The sequence below is a fragment of the Branchiostoma lanceolatum genome, chromosome 9 (genome assembly GCF_035083965.1).
Source record: "Branchiostoma lanceolatum isolate klBraLanc5 chromosome 9, klBraLanc5.hap2, whole genome shotgun sequence".
In the NCBI taxonomy this organism is placed as follows: Eukaryota; Metazoa; Chordata; class Leptocardii; order Amphioxiformes; family Branchiostomatidae; genus Branchiostoma; species Branchiostoma lanceolatum.
This window is the reverse complement of record NC_089730.1, coordinates 10,766,655-10,779,574: the sequence shown is the minus strand read 5'-3', so window position 1 is coordinate 10,779,574 and position 12,920 is coordinate 10,766,655. Positions and strand designations below refer to the sequence as shown.

Below are 12,920 nucleotides of genomic sequence, written 5' to 3'. Positions count from 1 at the left end.
GCGTACACATATCCTATGTAGAGTGGGTAAGTATCATTAGCTTACATAATTCAATTCAATTATTTTCTTGATGCACACACTAAGCACATTGAATAAAATTATCTACGGAGGGAGGGAGACAGTTTGCAATCAAATCAACGTCTTCTCATTACATCTCCTGCAAAGGACGTGACTTAACTCTCCCTCGGAGATAACAGAAAATTGACACGGAAGGTTTTAAATAACACATTATATCAGCATTCAAAACAAGAATTCTGCGTCTCCTAGACAAATACATGCTGGCCAACAAGCCTCAAAATATCCACTTAGAGTATAATCTATAAATAAGAGTAGTGATAGGTAGGTAATTCGCTATATCCTTAATTAATGTTTACTTCATATAGTAAGTACATCACAGCATGCATATGATGGGATTACGTCTCGGCTACCCTACACATACAAAACGGTTACACCATTTCGTATATTCCTCTGTTTAGGACGGACTTCCATCTCAGTGTGCTTGAGGGAGTACTGTGTAATATAGGTAGTGACTAGCTGTGTGACTGTCAAGCATCTACATGTATATTGAACATCATTATGACATGCTTTCCAAAACTTGAATTGAAGGATTGTTAGACCTGGAGCAGACCACGGTTAGCATTACATCAAAATTCAAACTTTGCACATCCCTACTTAAGTCAGTTATGGACGTATCTTCATCTCAGTGAGCTTCAGGGAGTAATAATGGCCCTTCCAGCTGTACCAGTTGACTCCATCTGCAGTGGATGTATGGGAACCTGCATGGTACAGGCCGTTCAGGTGGGACTGATGGCAGGTATGGTACCACCAGGCTCCTTTGTAGTCCTGGGCACAGGAGGAAGGACTGCTGTCATGGTCCCTGTCCTTGGTGCTGAATGGATAACCATTATGTCCGGTCAAGGAATCTCCTGCAAGTAATACAATCGTGTCGCATCACACCAGGAGAAATAGTCCGATTTTTGATACTCATTACGTCCTTGAAAATGTAGCCAAGGATGAATTCTGAGAGACTGCACACTTCCGGAGCTGTTAACATTACCTGGAAAAATTCTCAAAAAGTCTGACCTGCTGTCCCAGTGTAATCCCCAACAGCGAGTATGTAGCCTTCAGCTTCACTCCCCACAGTAAAGACTCGGTACTGCGCATACGCACTGTTGCCCTCAAAGTCCTCCAGGTCAACCCGCAGCTCATACTGGGCTTTGCTGGTCAGCTGGTGAAGCTTGTCATTACCTTGGATAGTGAGAGGAAAGGAAAATGTCTTTGATGGTCCTGTGGCCAATATGCCGTAGCTTTAATTTGATGCAGTGCATTACATTTTTGTGAACATGTAGCTCTGTGTTAGCAACATAGGGCACTTACCTACTAGGCACAAGCTGTACATGTACTTCAAAACCTGTACCAGTTTCTGATGCAACTACAAAAGACAATTTGTAATTCCCAACCCACCTAGCCAAAACTCTCCGTCCAGTTTGCCAAACCCAGTCTTGTAATCAGCCCAGCCCCGGTAGAAGTTCTCAGAACCATCCTGGCGACGCTGGAATACCTGCAGAGAGGAACAACTATTTTCAATATAGTAAATGCCACATTGAATGTCACTTTCCAATCACTTGTTCAGTTCCTTGGTTGGGTCTATCACCTGTGTTCTTGATATCACCTGAGCGACAACGGTCATGTCAACAATGGTGGAAGTATCTATTGTGTCTATGGTATAATGCCGGTAATCTTGTATCCTATATTGTTACTATAAATCATGAAATATGCATGCTTCAAATGTTTGACGCTGTCAAACGTCTGATATCCCTTTTCAAGAGGACGTTGAATAAAGATATACACTCACAGTCCACCCTCCTCCATCCGTGTTCATGTCACAAAACACCTCAATGCTTTCCCCAGCGACATTCTCGTACGGGTAGATGACATAGATCCCACTGTTCTGATGCCCTTCTTTCAGCACATCTGAACAGTCTCGGGGGCCTGCAAGAGAGGTTTCCGAATTTATACAAAATTGGTAAACCGCTCGTAGTTTATGTTTTATAGAAACACGTACATATCTTCCACACTGCTTGTGTTATTGTTATTACATCTATCAGAAGATTAGGTCGTCACATTGAATTTTGTCTTTACCTCGCGGAAGTGCGGGACAGAAGTTCCATAGTCCCTGACCGGTGCCACTGGCAGTGGTGTACCCCACATGGATGATCGGCAACGGCTTCGTGTCCACGAGCTGCAGGAACGGATCGTCTTCATCCGCCTTCCCGACAGCAATGGTTCCGTTCGAATCCCAGGATATCCAGAAGCCTCTGTACTCTTTCTCTGAGATGAGACCTAAAACGATAGTTGAGAAACCTATTTTTACCCTCTCTGAATGCCCACTGTTAGCCCGTGTGATCTTTACTTTCCAGCTACAAAGGCGGTCCTTTACAACCACGGTTGAGGTATTTGGACCATATGTACACTTCTCTTAGTTCATTGCAAATGTATATCACTTAAGGTTTGACGATTCACGCTGAATCTTTCAACATCATCTATTTTGTGATGGCAAATAGTTGCGAAAAGCCAGCGGTAACAAAGCATGTTTTTACGAACCCAAAAGCCCATTGCTACGCACGCGATTTAAAAACTACAATGCAACATGAATGAACCCTGGTCACATCGTTTGAATAGTAGTTACATTTGTACATTGAAAGACCAGGCCAAACAGTATGCGTGTAGCCTATGTTAGAATACTAGTAATACGACCTAAGGAGTCCCAGATCATTCGTGCCATATCTTGGTGGTCTTGTGTATCAACCTTCAACTGAATTTTCATATCTGATATATTTACATACATATATCATATCTTGAGATATTTCTGCTCTACCAACGTTATAGTGAATTGAAACTGTCTGTGAGTATTCAATTTGTCCTGCTTTCGAACATACTGAAACTGACAAAGCCATAAGAGAATCATATTATTTTGTACCTACCAGGTTGTGTATACTTCTGTTTGTTTGGGTCATTTGGGCCTCGGCCTATAGTAGAAAATTCGCTATGCCTTCCCTGGCCGATGCGAATTTCATACATAATGTTGACTTGTTTGTTCTGAGATGACAGAGCCAGACTGACGTGTTTTCCAGCTTTGACTTCAAAAACGAAGGGCGACCTGGTGAGTGGAGGGAGATCCCAATGGTAGTTGTAGCTTATTTTAGTGCGTTTGGTATCACACGCTGCAAGAAAGTTTAGAAATCAACCGGTCAATTTGGAAAAACCGACACAAAAAAAAACAAAAAAACTTTCAGCATAAACCATGTATCTAACACACATACGCGCGCGCAAAGACACACAACCCTACGCACGTGCACAGATGTAACATACAAATCTACTAAAAACTAGCGGATCTATCTCTGAAATGTGTATAAGAGAACATTCATATATGACATTGCTTGCTTGCATTGCGTCTTCAGTTTTACTGATTCCCTCCAATGTCATATTTCCATGATGGCGTCTGGATGAAAATTTGCATTGTATGGTATTCTTTGTATGGTGTTGTATTGTATTGTATTGTATTGTATCATGAGTTTTTCCACGAGATTTATCGTATTTTTTATCATAATGTGTTATATTCTGCTGCATGCATTAAACATTGAGCTGACTCGTCTGTACCTCCATGCCGAACAGTGGGACAGAACCTCCACTGTCCAGAACCTCCGTATCCAGTAGAGTACCCGATACGGCCGATCGGCAGAGGGTTCGGGTCCACCCATCGCATGAATGAGACTGTCTCGCCACCCCTCCCAACCGCAATGGTACCGTCTGAATCCCAGGAGATCCAGAAGGATTTGGACTGTGTTCGAGAGAGCATATCTGAAAAGGCACACGTTTATTAATGACACGATGTATATGATACATCGTTAGCAATTGAAAACATTCAAACTTTACATAGTCATAGGCATTAGGTATAATATTTATATATATTGTACAGCGTAACAACTTACAAAATATACTAAAACGTACGATGGCATGCGCAGCTCTATCAATATTGTCCTGATCCACACCCGATTAATGTAGGAGGCTGATAGAGCTCAGTCTAATATACATCAATTTGTAATTACAAGCTGAGACGATAGATAACGTTAGATAAATAAATAAATAAATAAATAAATAAATAAATAAATAAAGATCACTTGACAATTTTCACTTCTAAACAGTTTCTACTCCACAGCTACTAGAAGCCTATAAAACTATGTAATCTATCCTCAGAACCTACCGGGTGTGGAGACTAGTTCGTTGTCAGTGCCGTGGCGGTATATCCTAGACTTTAGGTCTCCCCATCCACCAATGGTAATCCTGTACATATTATCAAGCTCGGCGGTCTGGTTCAGTGGTGCCGTCACCACATAGACGTCGTGGCCTGCTTGAACTTCAAACGTGAATGGCGGTCCTGTGAGTGGTGGTAAGTCCCACTTGAACTGCAGATCTGTACCCGTGTGTTTGGTCACACATGCTACAAGAATTCAGAACACGAATTTATCCGTCAATATGGCCATTAATGAAAAAGTCATCATAATTTCCAATCAAAAAGATCAAAGATAAAAAGAGACGACCATTCACGCACACATATAGCATACATGAGTAACTCTTTTATCATATACTAACAAGGATGAACTCGATGATTTCAAAACACCGTTCAAGAGCAACCGTTCAAAGGAAACGTAATGTACCGGAAAGTGTACCCATAGCGCCAGTGCATGTGCCTTGTTTCCTAGGTTATAAATGGAAACATCTTATAATTTGTATTCACCATTTTTCAGCACGGTCCTCCAGCTGAGAGAAAATCCTGAACCCACGATACTTTCGTCAGACCGGAACTGTGTCGTGACCTCGGGACCAGAGGACGTGATTGGGCCCTCGGGATAGTTGTCCCCACAGTACCGACCAAGGGTAGTCCCAGTCTCCAACAACTTAAGAAGAAACAAAGAAACCAAGTTACAAAAAAAGTTCTGGTGGTGAAAAGATGTCTTGTCACCAGGTCTTTCCATCTACTATTACTGTGTTGAAAACGACTGTTGGAAAAGTCCAACCTTATCACGTACGAGAGTTGTATCCCCAAATAAGATGATTGCTTTGATTTATAACACTTAATTATAAGTGGATGTGGAGTATAGTGAAACATGAGAAATAAATCTCTGTCGTATCGGTGACCTGCACTTGAAGTCTTGTTACTTTTAACATCGGTAAGCAGACAAATCGCTCGGTTTATAACTCACCTGAATGTAGTCGAACAGACAGTCACGTTGATGTTCAAGTTGGAATATTGGGTTGAAGGTAAACTCCACCACGTGTTCTGCTGCAACCTTCACATAGAATTCACACCACGTCCCGGTGCTGTAGGCCTGTACCATTGATGTTTACATTCCAAAATGTTTGTTGTGCAATTGGCAAGAATGGGTTTCAGAAATAACTCTATTATTTCCGACAATTGTTTCCAAAACGTTCCATTCTCTTAACCCCAAATACGATTACCGCGATATACATGTAGATGTTGTCAACAACACACACCCATTCCTCCTTCCTACCTACTTGCATACGGATATCAACTTGTAAATGTATCATATATCATGTCATATCATGTCAAACAAACGCTCTACTCCATGTGGCCCCAAGTATACTTATTTTCTGGTCTGGTACGTATAACGAAAATACATTTTCTTTCTGTAAATTACTCCATCAGTATTATTTCTTTCCCAAAGAATTTACAGCTGTTTATTACCATGGGATAGTTTGGGCTCCAAATACTTCCACTGGATCCGTACTGAAGTGATTCACACGGGAGGTTACCTGAAAGATAGTGCATGACACACTCGGTTAGTAGTATGTAAATGTAAACAATGTGTTTTGAAATGTATATGTCATTTATTGGGATGTATGGTGGCTTCAAATGATATGAAAGTTCTTCAGCTCTACGGAGCTTTTAAAGATGGGCTTATTCACCCCTATACGTATCTCGCTATATGACTACATCATGTCGGTGTGTATGGCAATTTACGTAAACTGTCTTTCCAAATCTCAAAACTCCTCCAATATACAACGCACAGGAAAAATAACACAGGCAAACATACTCAACTTTCATGCAAACCTTACCACGGAAGTGTGCAAGACCTGAACCATACTTGAATTTTAGTATCAACATTTCTTTGATAAAACTTTCATATAATGGCAAAGAACATGATTTCCCTACTTTCCAAAGGCATCCCCTTCTCACAGTACGGCCCGTAGAACCCCTCTCTGCACACACAGAGAGGCGAACACGCTGATCTCGCTGGTTCCCGTTCCATCAGTAACTTACGGACACATATCGACCCGTTCACGCAAGGGTTGACGTGGAAACACTCGTACCACAAAGCCTATGCAGCAAAATATACATTTCAAAGTCACACGACCCTTAATCACAGCAGTCCTTTACGGTATCGATGCTCCTAGTCTATCGTACTGTTCTTGAAGAAGATGTAACTTTACAAGGATATTATCACTGTTTTTGGCATGCCTTTTTGCTTCTATTGATGAACAGAATCTGGTGCATGCTTGCAATGATTAGGAATTGGTCCTGTCCCATCTTGTAGTCTTCAAATCAAGTTAAAATGGTAACAATTGGATGCCTTATTTCTGTGGAAGATATCTTCGGTCAAGCCTTCAAAAAGCACAATATATAACTAAAGCATTGGTTAGACTCACCCTTGAGATGAGGGCGGAGTAGCGCTCGTAGTGGTCCCATCCTTCTTCGTTCTTAGTGGCGGAAGTAGAATCATCCCTGGTGACGTTATTCAGCTCGCAGACGCCGTTCTTTTTACGGTAGTTGTAGGACTGACATCCCGATGTGAGGTAGCAGAGCTGAGAACACTGGAAATGATGATTGACCTGCAAAAGGTGCGTTTAGTTTTCAAACATAGAATTGAACGCAGCCGTTAGTCTGATCCATGTGACCTTCCCCGCTTGCTGCCCTTTATCTCTAATAACAACGCATATGTGTGTATTTGAAGTTGATCTGTCTGCATGTAAGGCTTTGAAAGATTGTTTTTCGGAACACTTCTTATTGTTACTGGCAACAGAGTACGGACATTTTCTGTTTCATTTGCTTTCGTCCACATTCTATCAGATGACGTGTATGTAAAAATCAAGACCACGAGAATCATTCCAAAGCCAACAAACTAAATGGTCACATAGAGGGACGACTAGAAAAGCAGGTGTTTTAAGCTATCCCACCTAGAGTAACCACCTGCTTTCCTAAACTCAATTCTACAAGAAAATAGAGTTACGGTTTAGGCCTTCCACCTAAAAACTGACCTGAAAGCTGGCAACCCGGTGCAGCATCAGACGAGTGCTGTGTACCGGAGGGATGTTCATGTACCTCTCCATACTCCACAGTGCCCGCTCCTCGGCGTCCATACATCGGCTCTCTCTTACAAACAGGGTCCAGAGGGCAACACAAACCGTGAGTACCATACGCATAGCTATATGTTTGTAGACTGATAAGAGCTGATGATATCAGATCCACAGAGTGTGTCCAGTAACATTTCCTCTGTTTATTTCGGAAAGTGGGCCACCCTCGTCTACATCAGGCAAACGGTTTCTGACTGATTCCTTACTTCACAAATTCAATCGGGAAAAATTGGTAATAAACGAGCCACACAGCAAGATTTGTTACGTGGAGATAATTCACATTTAATCCAAGCTACATCATACACAAGACCGAGCCATCACAATGGTTACTATAGTTGTCAGTTTAACATTAACGCCCTAATTCAGATATATATAACTTAACAATTGTATTCTTGTACTTTTGCAGACGATAGTGAAGATTTAGAATGAGAAAAACATGACCGCCATGGCCAGACAGCAGTGATCGCCGTAAAAAGACGCACTTTCACAAATTCTCCAGACGCTCTTTGTGGTGACTCACGCAAGTGGTATTAACAGATAGAGTACACACAGTATTTTGTCTCCATTGCAACTCAGCAACGACCAGTAGCCATAACCAAGCTAAATTCTTTGTCACGGGTAGCGATTAGCGTGATGTGATGTGATAAGATTATGTATCTTGTATGGGTGTGTCTCTGTATATGAACTTTGCGTGCGAAGCTAAAGGGAAGCGTTGGTGGCTTGTATGTTACAGTTATCTATAGATGGTATCAAACATGGTATAAATGAATAAAAGAATCTATAGATGGTTCTATTTTGGACAAGGAAGGTAGTCGTGACAATGCATCATGAACGGGGGCCCTGATTACACTACATGAATACAAGGAAACAGAGACAGTCGTAGAGTAGATACGTATATATCATTATAATCGACTGATCTGCAGTGTTTATTCTATAACACACGTAATTCCTAGAAATCATAAATCCAGATTGTATTCTAAGAGCGCTGTCGCCTAAAATTCTTGCAAAGAAACGGAAGCATTCTCTTATCCAATGTAACACCTTAGCATCGACACATGAAGTTCCGTATTCCTGGTAAACATAACATGGACTAATCACGCATTCAACGTCTATTTTTAATTCAAATATCATTTACATAATTACAACATCCCAGTATTCATTGCAATCATACGTTGTGAGATGAGATCAGAAAGGGAGGCACCACTTAATCATATACAATGTACTTGTTTGTACGTTTGTATACTCGTATTTTTCTAAATGGAAAATTGATATCATAGTATTTCAGTCATCTAGGCAAAGAGCAGGCTTGTTACAGGTGCAAACATGCACTGCCGTTAGTCTAGCGAGTTTCTCCTTCTTTTTAGCTTACATGGAACAGTCACAAGTTTTAGAAGCCTGAAATCATATCAAAGCTATCCTCTCGTTGAACTAGAACGATCATGGTGGCGACCCGGCTGATCAGAGGATCCCGTTTCTCCTCGCCCAGCGCCGCCCACGCCTCCCGCAGGCGGTCACGCATCAACTTATCCTGGTCACCTGGCTTGGCGCCGGTCAGGCCTGGGTCTACAGACCTATAACACAAACAGTTCGGATTAGAAATGACAGGGGAAACGCAACAGGTAACGTAGCGGTACTCATTGTCGTGCAGTACCTATTGTCGTCCACTTTGGGTCGGGCATGCATGCATCGTTTTGTTCAACCGTGGGACAAATATAGTGACTTGACAATTATTTGTCTGTGGATTAATTCAGACAATCAATATGCATTTTTCCTGATTTATGTCCTTCAGGTAGACCACTAGAAGGAGAAAGACCCAAGTGGACGACAATAGATACTATGTCACCCTTGGTGACAATAGGTCACCCTGGCGGGAAAAAAGTTACATACCATGCATTGTTTCCTTTATAAGAGCTGATATTTCTTCCCATGGGTTACAAATCTGGCTCTGATCTTTGGCGCGTTTTTAATATGAATGACGTTTTGAACTAATCGGACGAAGATTGGTAGCGTAACGTTACCTGTAAAAATCTGGACTTCGCACAGGGTCAGCAATCGGGAAGAGGGAGACGGACGCCCACAAATCGTCCCACCATCCCCCCACACCAGATGGAAATGGACGGCTGGTTCACGTCGATTCGATGATCACCACCACACTTGGGGTTCTCGCTGACCTGGCTGGAATCCCCGATGTGGATGTTGAAGGGGTTGAGTCGATTCGAGCAACAGTCCTGGCGGTTGAAGATGACCACTCTGAATATAGTATCAAAGCAATAGCAATTGTGGTCTATTTTTAGTTTGATGTGCTTTTAAGTCAAAAGATTAAATTTAACAAGGCACAATATAAACTTGTAAAGTCTGATAATTCAAATGCAAAAGTATCACAATTTGCATATCTAATGCTTCCTGTGTTCCAGACATTGATGACACAACCAGTTAAACCCCATCGATTCAAATTTAAATAGGGTTGTGTTCTTAGCTTTATACATCATTATTTTACTATTCTATTCTATTCTATTCTATTGAAAACAAACAAGAGGGTTTAAGAGGGTTGATATATTTTCTTGGTTTACGTTCATTACGATCGTTTTTGCATAAATGCAGTATATCGAATATCTAAACCAAGAACGTACTATACTGCATCTTAATGTATGCATCGTATTTTCCCTTATTTTCTTGAAATGTGTATGTGTAAACGACTTCAAAGAGTACATCAATATTTGAATACTATAAGATATGAGAGCATGTACACGTCGTCTTCTAGATACGTACATCTCGTGTCTAAACATACCTGCTAATCATATACGTGTGCGATTGGCCAAGATCCACCCACCATCTCGGATTAGCTTCTCCTTTACTGTGCGTGTGTGTACAGGAACGAGAGGAGTATGCAGTATTGGTGTTCCCGTCTACAGCGCGACTTGCAGCTGTCCAACCACGATGGGTGCTTGTTTGGAAAGCTGTCTTTCCTTGGGCGACATTGATATCTGCCCCAGGCGAGAGGAATTGTCATTAGAATATATTTGCCTTCGTCAGGGGGGTTATGTTTTCGGTGTTGTCTGTGGCTGGCTAGACAGCGTGTGTTTGTTCATGAACAGCACAACCCGAGAAGCAGTGTGAAAGGATATCTTCATGATATTTGGTAGGCGGGTAGGCGTCGGTGAAACGAAGGTCCCTTTCGATTAAATGGGCCTCCTGGCGACTTTCTACCGTATTCCAGCAGAACTTTCTTTTTTGATATCTCGTGTTCTAGACATTTTGTGGTCGTGATTTTCGAGTGGTAGATAGCTCTTAGGGCAAGAAGGATTCAATGGTATAGGTTTCGCACCCCTAGCGTTTTTTTGTTGTTGTAAACTTTGGACGAGAGGTTGATGGATTTTCATTGTTTTTGGTATGTAGGTACCCTCAGTTATGATTGACATAATAAGATGCATATCAGGAAAGCTATGACATAATTAACATAATCAATAAGACAAACTTATAATTAGGCTGCAGGTAGTATAGTCGACACATAGTCGAGGAGAGCAGCTGTTGCTAAGCGGAATGCTTCCATGGAATCTAAGTCAACAAACGTGGCAGTGGGGCGTTGAAAAACAATTCCCTGGATTGACTACTGCAGTTTCTATATCGGTCTATGTATTTACAGTGTAATGAGGCAAAATTGCCCGGAGGAGGTACGTCCTCGTGGAACGCACTCTAGGTACGTATTGATAGATTCATAAACTTTTCACTTGATGCTTCAATGATCTTTTTATGTTATTTACCTTTCAAAAATTAAGAACAAAAAAATTCCTCTGATAGGGCTTTAAGAACATCCTTACACATAGAGTTACTAGTAGATTTTCTTACTTTCATTGGGGTATTTAGGCATCCCCTTCTCACAGTACGGCCCGTAGAACCCCTCCCTGCACACACAGAGAGGCGAACACGCTGATCTCGCTTGCTCCCGTTCCATCAGTAACTTACGGACGCATATCGACCCGTTCACGCAAGGGTTGACGTGGAAACACTCGTACCACAAAGCCTAGGGACCAAAACATATCGTTTGACGTCACATAAGCTCTGATTATCACAGACAGTCACGTTGCTCCTAGTTTCTAAACTATACTTGAAGAAAATGTACCAATGAACAGAATCTGGTGCATTCGTGCTGAGATTGGGAGTTGACCCTGTCCCACTTTGTTGTCCATAAACCATGCTTGAATGGTTGCAATCCTATGCCTGATTCTCTAGTATGTATCAGTTCATTCAAGCCTTCTATGTATGCTCCAAAGCATACTGCGCAGCTAAACAAATCAGTTAGACTTACCCTTGAGATGAGGGCGGAGTAGCGCTCGTAGTGGTCCCACCCTTCTTCGTTCTTAGTGACGGAAGTGGAATCATCCCTGGTGACGCTATTCAGCTCGCAGACGCCGTTCTTTTTACGGTGGTTGTAGGACTGACATCTCGATGTGAGATAGCAGAGCTGAGAACACTGGAAATGATGGTTGACCTGCAAAAATACGCTTATTTTCAGTTCATGTATAATGAAATAACCATTATTCTACTTTGCATGCCAAGTAGCGTGTCCACCTTGAAAAATATAAAAACTGACCTGAAAGCTCGCCATCCGGTGCAGCATCAGGCGGGTGTTGTGTACCGGAGGGATGTTCATGTACCTCTCCATACTCCTCAGTGCCCGCTCCTCGGTGTCAATACATCGACTCTCTCTCGAAAACAGGGTCGCGAGGACAACACAAATCGTCAGTACCATATGCATGTTGAGTGGCAAGAGCTAAGGAAAACACATCCACAGATGTTGTCCAGTAAACTTTCCTCTGTATGAGTTCGGAAAGTGGGTAACCCTTTTCTACACCGGGGACACGGTTTCTGGCTGATTCCCTGCTTCCCAAATTCAACGAAAAATTAAACGAGCCACACAGCAAGATTTATTAACTAGAGATATGTCACATATAATTCAAACTACATCAGACACCAAGTGAGTCAGCACAATGGTTACTATAGCTGTTAGTTTAACATTGATGTCCCAATTCATATATATATACAAGTTCCTATTTGAATTGTTGTACTTCTGCAGACGATAGTGATGATTTAAAAATAAGGTAAACATGACCACTAGACAACAGTGATGACCGTAAGAAGAATGTCAGCATTCACTCACTTTTAGCTTCTCCAGACGCTCCTTTTGGTGACTCACGCAAGTGGTGTTAACGGATATAGTTTATAACTTTATACAGTACTTTGTCGCCATTGTAACCCAACAACGTACACTATTGATAGCCCAACCAAGCTTAATTCTTTGTCACGGGTAGGGATTAGCGTGATGTGATAAGATTATGTATCTTGTATGGGTGTGTCTCTGTATATGAACTTTGCGTGCGAAGCTAAAGGGAAGCGTTGGCGGCTTTTAGGTTACAGTTATCTATAGATGATTCCTATTTTGGAGCAGGAAGGTAGTCATGGCGTTGCGTACACGTGGCGCTGTATCA

At 41.8% G+C, this 12,920-nt stretch overlaps 1 long non-coding RNA gene across 1 annotated transcript; it reads right to left on the bottom strand.

Moving 5' to 3' along the window:
- Positions 1–8,323: 8,323 nt before the first annotated feature.
- Positions 8,324–9,733, bottom strand: LOC136442211 (uncharacterized). Its single transcript, XR_010756979.1, has 2 exons — positions 9,453–9,733; positions 8,324–9,005 (listed from the first exon to the last, which is right to left on the bottom strand). It is a non-coding gene; the product is annotated as an uncharacterized lncRNA (long non-coding RNA).
- Positions 9,734–12,920: the final 3,187 nt, after the last annotated feature.